Here is a 13,610-nt window from a genome sequence, read left to right as displayed (position 1 = left end):
CAGACCGAACGCGGTGAGGAACAGGCAGCGCTCTGAGCCGTCGCGCTTTTAGACCAGTGAAGAGGAAGGCAGCTACGGTTTTCTTCTCTTAGGAGTGCTTGATGAGGAGCATGTTCTCGTATATCACTTGTAAGCAATCGCTTATAAGCTTAAGGACGCTAGGGCTGGAGATGTAGTTCAGCGGCATGGTGCCTGCCTGGCAAGCGCGGGGCCCTGAGTTCGATTTCCCATACAAAAAAAAAGCTTGAGGACGCGCAGGGGCCGGGCAAGTCCCTGCAGGCCTGAGCAGCCTCACTCCAAGATGGGAGGGCTGCTGGTCCCATGTGACCACCGCCACTGTCATGTGTGCATCGCAAACGGAGCTGTGTCTGCGAGGCCCGCAAGCCCCGGCACCACGTCCCATCCCTGCGTATGCATCTCTGGGGCCCACAGGGAAGGCAGAGCCCCCGGGGCCTCCGTGGCAGCTCGGTGCCCAGCGTGTGAGGAGTCAGTGACGGAGGGGTGAGGCTGGGATCATGTCTGTCTGTGTGAATGCGACTGCTCAGGGGATCGGGCACCCAGACGGTGTCTGCGGTCTGAAGATGAGGGCAGGGTTTGAGGCACACACCGCCCACCCCCGAGCCTTTTCCCAGCTGCCGGGGGCGGTGGCGGTCCGTCTCACCTCCGTGGGCCTGTGCTGAAGAGGAGGTGGTGACTCTGTTGACAGAGTCCAGCGGGGTTCAGCGTCACAGATGTCAGCCATCCTCAGCATCCCTGCTGCCAGCAGGATTACATTAGCGAGAGCCCCTGATAGCAGACTCCAAGCTCAGCGCTCTGCCACTCCATTCTCCAGAAGCCCCGGCTGCCCTCTCTTCAGTTGCCCTTTGCTCACCGTCCATTGCTGTGGCTTTGTCCCAGGTGGCCGTGTGCACCTGCCATTTGGGCCACATCTACACCAGTGCCTGTGGCCCTGCCTCTGAGACAGGAGCTCCCCATGTGTAGTGAGGTTTCTGGGGTGTTCTGTGTAGGAGCTGTTTGTGTAAAACCAGGGCTGGACTTTCGGATCATCGACACGGTGGTGCCTCTGCGGGGTGCCATCCTATATAGCCCTGTTGGGGGCTGCTGGCTTTCCTCTTTGACTTTCACCTCACCCTCTTCTGGGGAGCGGTGGAGGGCACTGTTCAGGACTGAAAGCATGGGCTCCCTGTTGTAGCCGCTGACCATCAGCAGGGCACGGGCTGGGGCTGTCGCTGGGAAGTGTGTCTATGTCTGACTGTGCTCTGTTGCCCGCGGTGTCCCAGCTGTACCCACATTTCCTCCTTGACAGGACACGCTGGGAGTGTGCAGGAATAGTGACTTAGGCTACCATACATTTCTTGATAAAATTTCTGCAAGTAAGAATAATACCATATCCTTTATTTTCAAAGAGCACAATTGGAGGTGAAGGCTCATGGTGTTTTCCCTGGAGGTGGAAGTTCACTGATGACTTTTGGTTGAGTTTTGTAAGTCTCTTCAAGGGTTGGAAAGTCCTGGATGACAGAGGAACCTTTAGCCAGGAGGACACGTTTGCAGCAGAGTCGGGTGGTGCAGATGGACCGGCAGCCAGGGCTTTCTGGCCCCCAGGCCCCAACTTGCCTCCTGTCTGGCTCCCTGCCTTTGTCCCAAGCTGCTGTCTGGATGTGCTGTCCAGTCCTGGTGCGCCCAGGCCTTGGTGTACATAAGTACAGGGTGATTCCCAGAATCGGGTGGGTGAGAAGCCATCATTACTTGGTCAGAGATGGGAGGGAGTAAGGAAGGTAGAGCGAGCAGTCTCAACTCTCTTGCTGTAAATCCTGTGGACATTACTGGCCATTCACTCTTCTCTGTGCCAGCCTCTTGGGGCTGATTCTTGCAGGTTCAACCATACCTGCAGCAGTCACCGCCTTGGCTAAGGGATCACAATGGGTCCTGAACTATCTGTGCGACACAGGCCCTGTAGTAACAGATCCTCAGTTACTGACACGGTGTTCATTCAGGGGGGCTCATGACCTCCATTCTGTCTGTTCTGTGTAACTGAACACAGAGTGTAAACCAAGCCTCGTCACCGAGTCGTAGCCGGGATGTGGCAGAAGCTGGCACTTCCATCCAGGTCACTAGCATCTGTGATAGTGCTGGGCGCCTGGTAGGTGCTTAATAAAAACCAACAAATGTGTAAACAGCCTCATGTGGCCTCTGTCTCCAATTTGGTTTCTAGCTAATCCTCTTAAGGTTCTGCCACTGAGTCGGTTTCGTAGATTCCCTGGCCCTCAGGACGGCCTGAACTCCCCAGCAGAGTGACAGGGAGTGGCCGTGGCCTTGGTGGCCTGTCTTTCTGATCCCTGGGGAGTATCCTGTGTGGCTCCTGCCTGGGTCTGCTCTCTGGGTACCCTTCTGGGTCTGCTCTCTCTAGAGTCTCTGGGTCTACCCTTTTGTTTCCGGGTCATTTCTCCCTGGTGGGTCCAGGCAGGGAAGCAGAGCTACTGTGACAATCATGGGAACACTGATTGTGAGATTGAACTTGTGTAGTGTGTGAGGGGAAGGGAAGGCTGGCAGAGGTCACTGAAGGTGGGAGAAGCAGATGCACACAGAAACACCTGAGGGACAGGTTTGGCCCCTGAGGAAGCAGGAGGGGTGGCTGTCTGTCAGCAGAGGGGGCGGCTGTGGGTACAGGAGTTGCCTTGGTGGGCGGCCACTGCCAGACCGTCCTCCTGTGTGCCAGAGGCCTGCCGCAGCATCGCCTCCAGGGGGTCCTCCGTTAGGCACCCTGAGCCCGGAGCCTACAGGAAAGGCGCTTCTGGGTGGTGGGGCTCAACCTCAGATGCGAGGCCATGCGGATGACCCGGAACAGCCACATCGTGCCAGGGCAGCAGGGTGTGCATGGGATGTGTGTCTGTCCGGCTCCGTAGCAAGCTTGGTTTACATGTTGCGTTCAGTTACGTAGCGCAGACAAAAGGAGAGGTCACTGTGCTCTCAGCCGTGATGAACACCGGGTAAGTGCCTGCCGGCCACTCACCCCTACAAATACCACTCAGCCTGGCCGATCAGCAAGCCGAGGGCCTGTGCTGCACAGGTAGTTATAAGTGTATGTGTGTATGTAGATGTGTGCACACATGCATGTGTGCAAGTGAATACGTGTACACGAGCATATGTGTGTGTGCATGGGTGCTTCAGACCCCTTAGGGAGTGTGCGGGAACGCAAAAGTGGGAGGTGACTGCCCGGTGAGGGCAAACGGCAAGAGGCCTCTGTCAGGTCGGGTTCCCGGGGAGCAGGTCAGGAGGGCAGAGGAGCAGGCGGACACCGTGGAGGCAGCAGCAGCCCGGGCTCCATGTGTGTCCCGCCGCCTGGGTTCTCTTGGTGCCACCAGCCCACTGCCCTCACTCCCTACCCATCTCACTCCCGGAGCTCCTCCTGCCCTGCCTGGCTGACACATCCTTGTGACATCAGATGGATGCCCAGCTCTGAACCCTCAGCTGTGGTCGCATGTCCCTGTGTGTTCCTGTCCCTGCACTTGTCAAAGCGGGGGAGTGCTTTCCAGTGTCGGTGGAGCAGGAGTGCTGGAGGCTGAAGGCAGGGCTCTTCTGGGACTGGCCGGTGGTGGCCACGTGCTGCCCGTGCCAGGAACTGCAGTGATGCGTCATTTGTCACATTAGGGTCTGAGCTCGGGCCTTGTGACCGAGGGGCTCTGCTGCAGGGCCAGGGGGGCAGGGCACAGACAGAATTGGTGATCTTGGGATCTGGTGGTGTGGAATGACGTGGGGGAATGACATCAGACGAAGAATTCCTAATGAGGTGGAGATGACAGCAGGCGAAACCTCACAGCACCTCGCAGGAGCTGTGCTGATAGTTCCTCAAAGCGATGCAGAGAGGTGTCCCCGATGAGATCTTAAAAGCTGTTCTGAGATCTCCCATCCTGTTTTCTGATCTTGGCAGCTGTGCTGCCTTCCCTAGGTACTGGCCCTTAGATTGAATTATCGCTGTTGGATTATTACACAGCTTTATTCTTGCCAGCTTCATTTGGTGACTTTGGCTTTACCCTGAGGGCTTAAATCATCCTCAGTAGATTTTGTCAGGCAAAGCAAAGTCGGGTTAATATTATCCCCTAGTTATTGTAGACTGATCAGGCCCGCAGTCTGCCAAACGAGTGGACAGCGAAGCCTTAAATAAAAGAGTCAAGTGGTTTGATTTCCTTTCTCACAGTCCAGAGAGCTGTAGAGTATTCCGAATCACTGCTGTCAGAGCAGAGCCTTCTAAGTCATGCCCAGTGCTGCCCTCATCATCTGCTGTGGGCCAACTGCCCACACTGCCCACTTGCCCTGAACCCTGTAGACCTCACCTGCGAGGTGGGCTGGCCCTGCTGCATCCGGGCCTCGCATGATTCAGGATGCAGCATGCGTGCATCAAGTCAGTGCTTAATAAGTGCCTCTGTTGGGTCTGTATCGGCTGTCTGCTACTGGGTAATGAGTTTCCTCAAAAGGTGAGGCTTTCAACAACGCGCTTGTATTACCTCCCAGTTCTTGTGGGTCGGGAATCTGGGCACGGCCCAGCCGTTCCTCCAGCTCAGGGTCTCCTGCAAGGTTACAGTCAGGTGTCAGGTGGGGTTATGGTCACTCCACAGTGGCTCTGAGGCAGGTTCTGCTTCCACACTGTTCTGGCCACTGTCGGGAAGACGCGCTTCCTGGGAGAAGTGGCCATGGCTGTACACTGGGGCTCCCAGTGTCTCATCTTGGTGCCCTCAGCAGGGGTGCCCATCACTTTAGGGGGATCCTGTATTTAGGAGCGCCCGGGTCCTGGTTACACACGGGACTAAGTCCCCTGGGGCCAGGATCACTAGGAGCTATTTGAAGAGTTGCCTACTGCAATTGTGATCAGTATTCGTCCTGTTTTGTTTTGTTTTGTTTGCTAGATCGGCAACTCAGGACCAGTAAAATTTTGTTTGGCAAATGTTATAGTACACAACAATAAAAATCCAAAATTTGGAGCTTGGTGCCTTCATAAACCCCATATTCCCTACAGCCAAGGTCCTGTCCTCTTTCCAAGGTCCTGTCTTGCTCAATCAATAGCTTGTGGCGAAGGAAAGGCTCACAGAGGAACAGTTGGTTCCTTTGGCAGGAAGTGTGATTCAAATAAAAATTGATGGTAATCTTTTTTTTTAATAGTTAAGGTCACACTTTCGAAGACTTCTTAGATAAGCTGAAGCTTTTGCTTAGCCACAGAGTTTGCACGTTGGGACAAACCGCTCTCTGGAGACACCAGGAAGCAGCGGGAACTGTTATAAGAAATGTGGGTGAGGCAGCTTATACCTTGCTTATTCTGTTTTAAAACAGATGTTCTTCTTTTCCTTTAACTCATCCGAGAAGGAGGGAGAAGGAGAGATGGGAAGGGAGTCTGGGCGAGGAGACAGATGAGCTTCTGAGGCTTGTATCTCCTCCCTCCCAACTGTGTCGGGGCCTCCAGTTTCCTCAGAGCTCAATAGCAGGAGAATGTCAAGCATCGATAGGGTGTAGATGGCGTCCCACCATTGCAGTCCGAGCACTCAGGGACCAAAAGATCTGCCAACTCTGGAATGAAGAGAGGCAAAGAGACAGAATGGTAGGAAGGGACAGCACTTTTGAACATTAAAAATATTCTCTGACTGGGAACAGATTCTTTAGGGTGGGTGATGCATTCTTTTCAAACACCCATCCAAGAGCCTGAGAAGTCTGGGGTGGTGTCCTCCCTTTGACACATGTCCTTGGATAAGTGGCTCCATTTCTTAGGCATGACCAGAGACATGAGGAGAAGAGTGGCTTCATGGAATACCTTTCCACACATGGCACACATAGAGCCACATACTGGTTTATGATGATGGACATGGGAGTCACAGCATGCGTGCACAGTATGTTCAAGGAAACAGATAAAGATATAGCAATTTGGCAAGGAATTTAAAACTGTCATGTAAATATATAACTGCAAAATACAGCACTTGATACTAGGAAACTAATACATAGTTTTATCATCCTATTAGACATATCTGTAGAAAGAACTAGGAGATAGGCCTAAAGAAAACCTCAGAACAAAAACTCAGAAAGATGAAAAAAGATGAGAACAACATAAGATAGATGTAAGAAAGTGAAAAATTTTATTTTTTTTTTTTTGGTACCAGTAACTGAACTCAGGACCTTGCACTTGTCAGGCAGGTGCTTGTGCTGCTGAGCTGTATTCCTGGCCTGAAAAATTTTAATACAGGTATCAGGGTGTCTTAGTTTTTTATTGTTGGGACAAAATTCCTGACACCTAAAGTTAAAGGAGGAAAGGTTTATTTTAAGTCACGGTTTGTAGAGGGTTCAGTCTGGCTGGCTTGAAGGCAAGGTGGCATGGCCAAGGGGCATCATAGAGGAGAAAGAGTCTATGGTGGGGTAGGCAGAAAGCCATGAGCAGCAGCTGCAGCAGCATCAGTAGTAGCCTTCCTTTCCCTTTTATCCCATTAAGGCTACAAGCCCATTGGCTGGTGCCACCAACAGCCAGGGTGGGCCTTCCCATTACCCATACCCAGATTTATGCTAAACCAATCAGTGAACTAATTTAGTCATCACACCTTTAATCCACATTCACAAACTTTTAATCCCTCTATCACACACCCCAGATCCAGTCACCTCAGAAAAGCCCCACCTATGAGTGCATGAGGCTAGTGGGGGACATCTAAACACAAGCAGTGTAACACACGGAGTCTCAGAAAGATCGAAGAGTTTTAGTGGAGCAAAAGCAATGCTTGGAGCCGGGCATAGTGGTGCACGCCTGTAATCCCAGCACTTGGGAGGCTGAAGCTACAGGATCGTTGCAAGTTCGAGACCAGCCTGGGCTACAAAGTGAGCTCAAGGCCAGCCTGAACTGCACAGGATGACCTTGTTTCAAAAAAAAAAGTAAAAAAAAGAAAAAGAAAAAAAGCAATACTTGGGAGCTGCGGCTGGAACTGTCTGTGATCATCCTGCCTCTGCCTCCGGAGTGCACCACCACACCCAGTTTATAAATGAATTTTAAAACTTTTGGTACAATATATACCTTTGAAACCTTTCAAAATAATCATAATTGAAAGAGTAGGAGTACTGTCTGTGGGAGTGGGCTAAAGCTCTTTACTCACATTGTCCTTTCCTCAGATGATTTTATGCTCTGAAACCCAGGAAAACGCCTGCTGCAGAGGGGTGCCTGGCCCTGGGCGGAGTGCTGGTGTGGGCAGAGTGGAGTCCAATCTCCACTCGTCTCTACCGGTGCCTGGCACCGGCGCCCATGCGAACTTCCCACTGTGAGCGGGGCCACCTGCCCCCTTCCCGAAGGGCTGCGAGCAGGCCTGTGTGCGGTGGCGAGTGTGAGCTTTGTGCAGAGGCCCCGGGACCCACCTGGGCTGCCCTTGTCCTCTTGTGCCCCCGATGCTGCTTAGTTCTCATCTTCTCGGGCGGCTTCTTCCCGTCTCTGCCGCTCAGTTTCCGCACCTCCGACATGGTACCACATTTCCAGCGTGTGGGCTTCAGATCTTCCCAAGTGGGGAACTGTGGACAAGTCCACACCAGGCTTATCCATCTCCAGGGGTGTTACTGTAAATACTTAAACTCATTGACGCGACTTGTATGTTTAAAACTAGGTTTGTAGGCAGTATTTCCCCCCCCCACCCCAGTGGACGGAGGAAACAGTCTACTGAGTCAGACTCGGGGGCAGAACCCACCTTTTCGAACAAGAGAAAATTAGGTTCCATTTGTACTACATGTTAGCGACCCCTTGGTGAATGGATTCTTTTTTTTTTTTCCGGTGGGGGGGATAAAGTCTCGCTATGTAGTTCAGGCTGGCCTTGACCTCACTGTATAGCCCAGGCTGGCCTCAAAGTTACAGAGATCCTTCGGTTTCAGCCTTCCAAATGCTGGATTATAGGCACGCACCACAACTCCCAGCTTGTAAATGGATTTTAAAACTTTTGCTATAATAGATACCTTTGACAAATTTCAAAAATAATCATAAATGAAAGAGTGGGAGTATTGTTTCTGGGAATTTGCAGAAACTCCTTACTTACATCATGTTTTCCTCAGATAATGTTGTGGTCTGGTTTGTGAAATGCAGTGAAATGCCTGGAGCTGAGTTTTCTTGTTCGAGTGGCTCATTTTTCCCAGAACGAGCATGAAGGGTGAGGTTTCCTGGGCCTGCGTGAGGTCTGCTCTCACTGTGGCCCCTAAAGGAAGGAGTGCAGAAGGTGCAGTGATAGCTGGGGATGTAGCTCAGCTGCATAAGTGCTTGCCTGGTCAGCCTGAGGCCATGAGTTCAATTCCTGGTACCAAACAAAACAAAACAAGACAAAAAGGTGCAGTGGTAAAACAAGTGCATTGCGGACTGGAGCTCAATAGTGTTTCCTGCTTTTATGGCACAGTGGTTACTGTGATGTATAAAGATTGAACCCTTCACAGTGTGAAAGTATCTTCCTGGTAAAAAGTGCTGGGCACGTGTCAGAACTGGTCTACATCACCACGATGCCGCTTGTGGAAAGGGAGACGGAAAGGCAGGAGCAGTCACTGTCAGATTGGCGCTCTCCCTGGGGCACGTGGCAGTGTGGGGGTGATGATCAGTACTTTGACCTGGAGCCCTTGGTCCTCCTAGAGAGAGTATAGTATGTGTCTGGCTTTTGCTGGTTGCTGTGTTGCAAACCCAGGGCAGAGAAGAGGGCCATATCCTCTCCCTGTTCGCCAGGTTTGTGTGGAATGTGTGCAGTGTTCCAGGGGTTTCTCTGAACCTGGCAGAGCACAGCGGGAGGCAGTGTCCTGAACCTGTTGTCTCCTGTGCTAGTGGGGCTGTCAGGAGCTGCGCCTGGATTCTGGGGACCTGGGCAGCAGGTGAGCTGGCTCTCCCAGGCTGGCTGGAGAAGGCAGTGCTGACAGGGACCCGCCAGACAGCTCTTGCTGCATCACCCGTCGGGTGGGACCAGGCAGGTGCCGTGCACTCCTCCTGGCCAGGTTCCTGAGATGCTCTTGGCTTTCCTTACCATCGGGGCTGGAAAAGCCCAAACCATTAACTGTGCTTGTTCTACCTGTTTCTCTCCCCAGTCCCTCTCTCTGTCCACAAAGTCCAGCTGCCCTGTACCACCCTGCTAATGTAACTCAAGACTGACTTCCCTTCCATCAGTGTTCAAGACAGTAAGACTTTATAGAGCTTTCAATTAGACGCTCAACTGAGTGACTGATAGACAATACAAAAAAAATCCTTGCAGAGAGGGGTGCTGAAATGATCAGGTGTTCCCAAACAGCAGACAGAAGGTCCCCAACTTAGGATGGTTTGGTTTCGGCTTTTGCCATGGTGTGTAAGGTGCAACCGTACAAACCTTCTGTTTTCACTTTCAGTGCCGTACTTATGAAATCACATGAGCGATTCACTACGTTATTATAAGATAGGCTTTGTGTGAGATGATTTTTTTCGTCCAATTATAGTTTAGTGTGATTGACCTACATTTAAGGTAAGATAAGATAAGCTAGGCTATACTGTATCGGGTAGGTTGGTGTTAAACCAATAGTAATATATTATTCATCCATGAGTCATGTGTTCATGCATATTTTTCCTTATGATATTTTCAACTTAGGAGGATTTGTCAGGACATGACCCCATCCTTAGTCAAGAAGCATCTGTGTGTTACGGACAGCATCATAGTCCGCCTCTTTAACACCCGTGGTAGGAGTAAAATCAAAGTCTGAAAGATCGCTGTACATGCTATAATTCATTTAATTTATAGCCCATTTATTTAGATCCTTTCTCATTTTTATGAATCATACTGCAATGAATTTTTTCTGCTCAATTATTCTTCTTTAATTACATTATGTGTGGTGGAGTTCCCAAGGCTGTGGTCCTGCTGGGGTTTGTATCTTCCTTTTCTCCACCTGAGGGCACTGATGTGTGAAGTCATCTGCAGGGGACATCCTGACGAGCCCCCTGGAGCTCCTCACTCCCTGCAGAGCTTGCCACAGGGCTGGGGGAGCAGCAGTGCTTCTTGAGTCTGGAGGGGAGATGTTTGTGGCAGCGTGCTGAACACTGTGAGATCAGAGCGACCAGGGAGGACAGCAATTTCCTCTCGGTGCGGCCTTGATCTCCACAGGGGCTGCTTGCAGAGCTGGCTGAAGAGATGTCCAGGCCTTTCTTAGGTCCAGCAAGAAGCTGTGTGTGTTCACTAGCGGGGCCCACCGTCGGAGCAGGACTAGGCAGCAGCAGTACGTTTTCCTGTGAGCTGCAGTTGTTTACCTCGAGGGGCAGGAGACTGGAAGGGCGTTGCTGCAGTCCTGGGACAGAGGGCCGACTTGGGCTTGGCTTTCACCAACAGGTGGTCCCTCAGGTTTTATAAGACAGCAGCTCAAAGTTTGTGGTCCTGATTTCACAGTTGCGGGTTTACATGTGATTAGCAAATAGGGCAACTCGAACAGCAGAGATCGCCGTCATAGTCTGCGCTTGCTCCCTGAGGGCTGCACGAGGGCTGGGACAGCAGATCCGGGGTCTGGGTGCCAGGAAGTAGCTGGAACCGATTGCTTGGCTTGTACCTCTCTGATGCCAACCACACAGAAGAGAAAACGGGATGTGTTGGGGACCTCTGGGGAGGGTTCCACCGAGATTGCTCCCGGGCCATGGAGTCAGAACGAGCTCTGTTCTCCGCTCCTGGAAGTCAGCGGGCTCCCCTTTCACTACGGCCCACATCACCGCAGCGCTGCCTTCAGAACGCGAGGCTGTGAGGGACTGGAGCTGCGCGAGGTGAAACTGGAAAGCGCTCACACAAGGTCTGCGCGTTCTAGGAATTGGAAAAATCTTTAGAGAAATTTGCACTTGGCAGGGAGGTTGACCTCGCTCGGTAAGAGCCCTGAGAGGGCTGGGCGGCGTTCAGGACATTTGGTCCTGACTCTGCCAGCCAGCTGTGTGACCCTCAGGAAGTCACACAGCTTCCTCTTGCAAAGCCGAGGGTTGAACAAGAGTGGCTGTGACGGTCTCGGAACCCTGTAAATGGAGCAAGTGCACAGGGCTGAGCCTCGGTCGGCGCAGGGCCACGGGCACAAAGTGGCTTTCAAGCTGGTGGGCTGCAGGAGCCCCTCACTTAGCCGCCTCTCGGGGAGTGGGCCCTGCCTTCGCCGCCGGCCCGCTGCATTTCCTGCCCCCGCTCTGTGTTTCACGTGTGGCCCTTGTGACTCACTGGCCGCTCCTTTGTTGTGTGTGTGTCACCAGCCGTCTCCTCGGGTCCCGGTCCCAACAGGCTGAGGCAGGAAGAGGAAACCAAAGTGCCCAGGGCACAGGCTCCCCCAGCTCCTGTGGCAGCTCCTCCCCTGGCGGCCAGCCGAGGAACAGCGCCACAGAGCCGGGCCGCCCGTCACAGGCACCGGCCAGATGGGATCCTTCGGCGCTGTTCTTTGCAAGAATGTTTCCTTTTTTGAGACAAACCAAAAATTTATCTGTTTTCCTATTAAGCATAAGAAAGAGAAATGCTGCGAATTAACTTCTTCAAAAGAAAGGAGAGAGAGAGAGACAGAGAGAGACTAAGTGCCGTTAGCTGACAATCCAGTGGCTCGGCTCAACTCTAACCCAGCTTGCTGCACTGACTGCTCGGAAAAGCAGAGCCATTCGAAGGCGAGGAGTGGACCTTTCAGCTCCTCACCGCGAAGGGCATTTCGAGGGCCGGCCTTACCTTGCAGGCTGGCTCTGCTGACCGCTTTGGGGGCTTGGGTCACTTGTTTGGAGCAGAGCCCTTGCTTGGGTGGAGTAAATGGACAGATGCCAAAACAGCAGCTCAGCTGGGGAGGCGAGGGTGGCCTGGGGCCTGCCGGTGACTCAGGAGCCAAGAATGAATGAACCAGGCGCCCGAGCACCGCGGGGTGGCCCTGGCCACGTGGCAGCTTGTGAAGCAGCTTGCCTTCCGGAGGTGGCACGGGACATCTGCTTATCTCGGGGAGCAGGGTGGCATTCCTTTCCCGTTTCTTGGGGTGGCATGAGGGGAGGGTGCCTGGTGTAAGCTCTTCCCCTGGACGTACGTGTGGCGGAGTGGGAAGAGCCGAGCCTGTCCAGGGGCAATGGGGGAACGTGGCCGGTCTGTGGGAAGGGGCTGCAGGGATTGGAACCCTCCTGTCACCTCTTGTTTTTTTTGTTTTTTTTTTTTTTTTTTTCTGATACCGGGAACCGAACTCACGACCTTGCACTCGCCAGGCAGGCACTGTGCCGCTGAGCTAAATCCCCAGCTCCTCCTGTCACCTCTTGGACTCTACATGAGTCACCCACTGCAGAGAAGCCACCTTGGCCTTAGCCTTTGAGAGGAAGACCTTTGGAGTGTCACAGGTCTAGACCCCTCGTGCCCTGGGTTTGTGGAACTGTCCCCAAACACAAGAAGGAATAATAACCCAGACTGCCGGTTGGGATTTCCAATTTCATATTTCAGTATCTGAAGAAAAATACATTTCTATGAAGTTTCAACATTTTCTCCTTGGTCTTTGGGCTTTTTGTAATTCAAGAGAACCACAACGCTGTTCTTCCTTGTTAAATATATCTTGTGTCTCTGTTGCTGATCCATCTCAAAATGTCTCCGTTCTTTGAGATACAAATGTCCCGGCGACATGTGTTTCTGTGTTGAAAAAGCTGAGTCTTGTACGTGTCTCTGCTGCCTCCCGGAAGAGAGGTTCTTACCCACCAGAGGCAGTGGCTTTGCTGGCCCTTGTGCCAGTCTCTGGGTGATTTTCTAATTTCTGTTTTGCAAAACTTTAATTTCTACCCGTATTACTTTGCTTTCTAAGTGATTGCGCTTATTTTTTGAGTGATCTTTTAAAATAGCCCGCTGCTGTTTTTCTGGTGGGGATTGAGGTCTGATTTTTCACAGCTGAGTATTTATTTGTAAAAAATTAAAATGCAGATTGAAAGCTCCATTTGCACCGGAGCCTGTGGGCTGGCACACAAATGGCCTTGGTGGGGGACCTTAGTACTAGATTTGGGGCATTTTTTCTCTTACCCAAGCTTATCTGAGCTTGTAAGGCTCCGGGGACAGCACCTGGCCCCTCCCCTAGTATGTGAGCTGTTTCTAAGCCCGGGTTTCCTGGCTGGTCATCTTCCCTTCCTTCCTGGGGCTCCAGGGCAAGTCTGTGCGCAGCCTGTGGCCGTCCCTGTCTCCTGGAGTTTGCAGGCACCAGTGACCTGCTGTCCACTGGCCCCCTCGTTGCCAGGCCTTGTGTCCACAGCTTCTTCCTCAGGTGCCACCCATCCTCCTGCATTTGTAGGTGTCGCTTTCTAAGGGTGGTCTCTTCTGTCTCTTTGACCTTGTGAATTGGTGTCTTTTACTTTCTAAACTACTTTGCAAGTGTTTAGGAAGGGAATGGAAGTAAAACATGCATTCAATTTCCAGGGTGTAACTGGACCACTGTCCTAATCAGCTTTAGAGAATTGTTGAACGGAGAAAGAGTTGAGACAAGATCGTTAGAGGATTAAGTACAACTGGAGGTTATTACCCAACCATCAGATTCTAAAGAGAAAACATTAGAAATATAGAGATTAAAATTCACTGGGGCTGGGGATTTAGCTCAGCGGCAAAGCGCCTGCCTGGCAAGCGCAAGGTCGTGAGTTCGGTTCCCAGTACCGGAGAAAAACCAAAAAA

At 52.1% G+C, this 13,610-nt stretch overlaps 2 protein-coding genes across 6 annotated transcripts in view; one reads left to right on the top strand and one right to left on the bottom strand.

Annotated features, from left to right (window-relative positions):
• The window catches only part of Rab31 (RAB31, member RAS oncogene family), a 92,139-nt gene that overhangs the window by 28,072 nt on the left and 50,457 nt on the right, over positions 1-13,610 (top strand). The gene's annotated exons all lie outside the window — the stretch shown is intronic.
• LOC102020968 (translation initiation factor IF-2-like) overlaps positions 889-13,610 on the bottom strand; it is a 34,406-nt gene continuing 21,684 nt past the window's right edge. Inside the window, exons 4-6 of one of the 5 annotated variants that reach the window (XR_001234386.1) lie at positions 8,037-8,288; positions 7,372-7,521; positions 889-5,556 (exon numbers count right to left, since the gene is read on the bottom strand). The gene's annotated coding sequence lies outside the window, so the exon portion shown is untranslated. Of the gene's footprint in view, positions 5,557-6,894; positions 7,567-8,036; positions 8,289-9,681; positions 11,439-13,610 lie in introns of those variants that run through there. The other 4 variants (XR_001234396.1, XR_001234377.1, XR_001234406.1 and 1 more) reach the window with 4 other exon arrangements.

Source organism: Chinchilla lanigera, unplaced genomic scaffold, assembly GCF_000276665.1.
Source record: "Chinchilla lanigera isolate Chin_1 unplaced genomic scaffold, ChiLan1.0 scaffold00001, whole genome shotgun sequence".
Classification (NCBI taxonomy): domain Eukaryota; kingdom Metazoa; phylum Chordata; class Mammalia; order Rodentia; family Chinchillidae; genus Chinchilla; species Chinchilla lanigera.
Note: the sequence above shows the minus strand (reverse complement) of the source record. Positions and strands in the feature narration are given on the sequence as shown.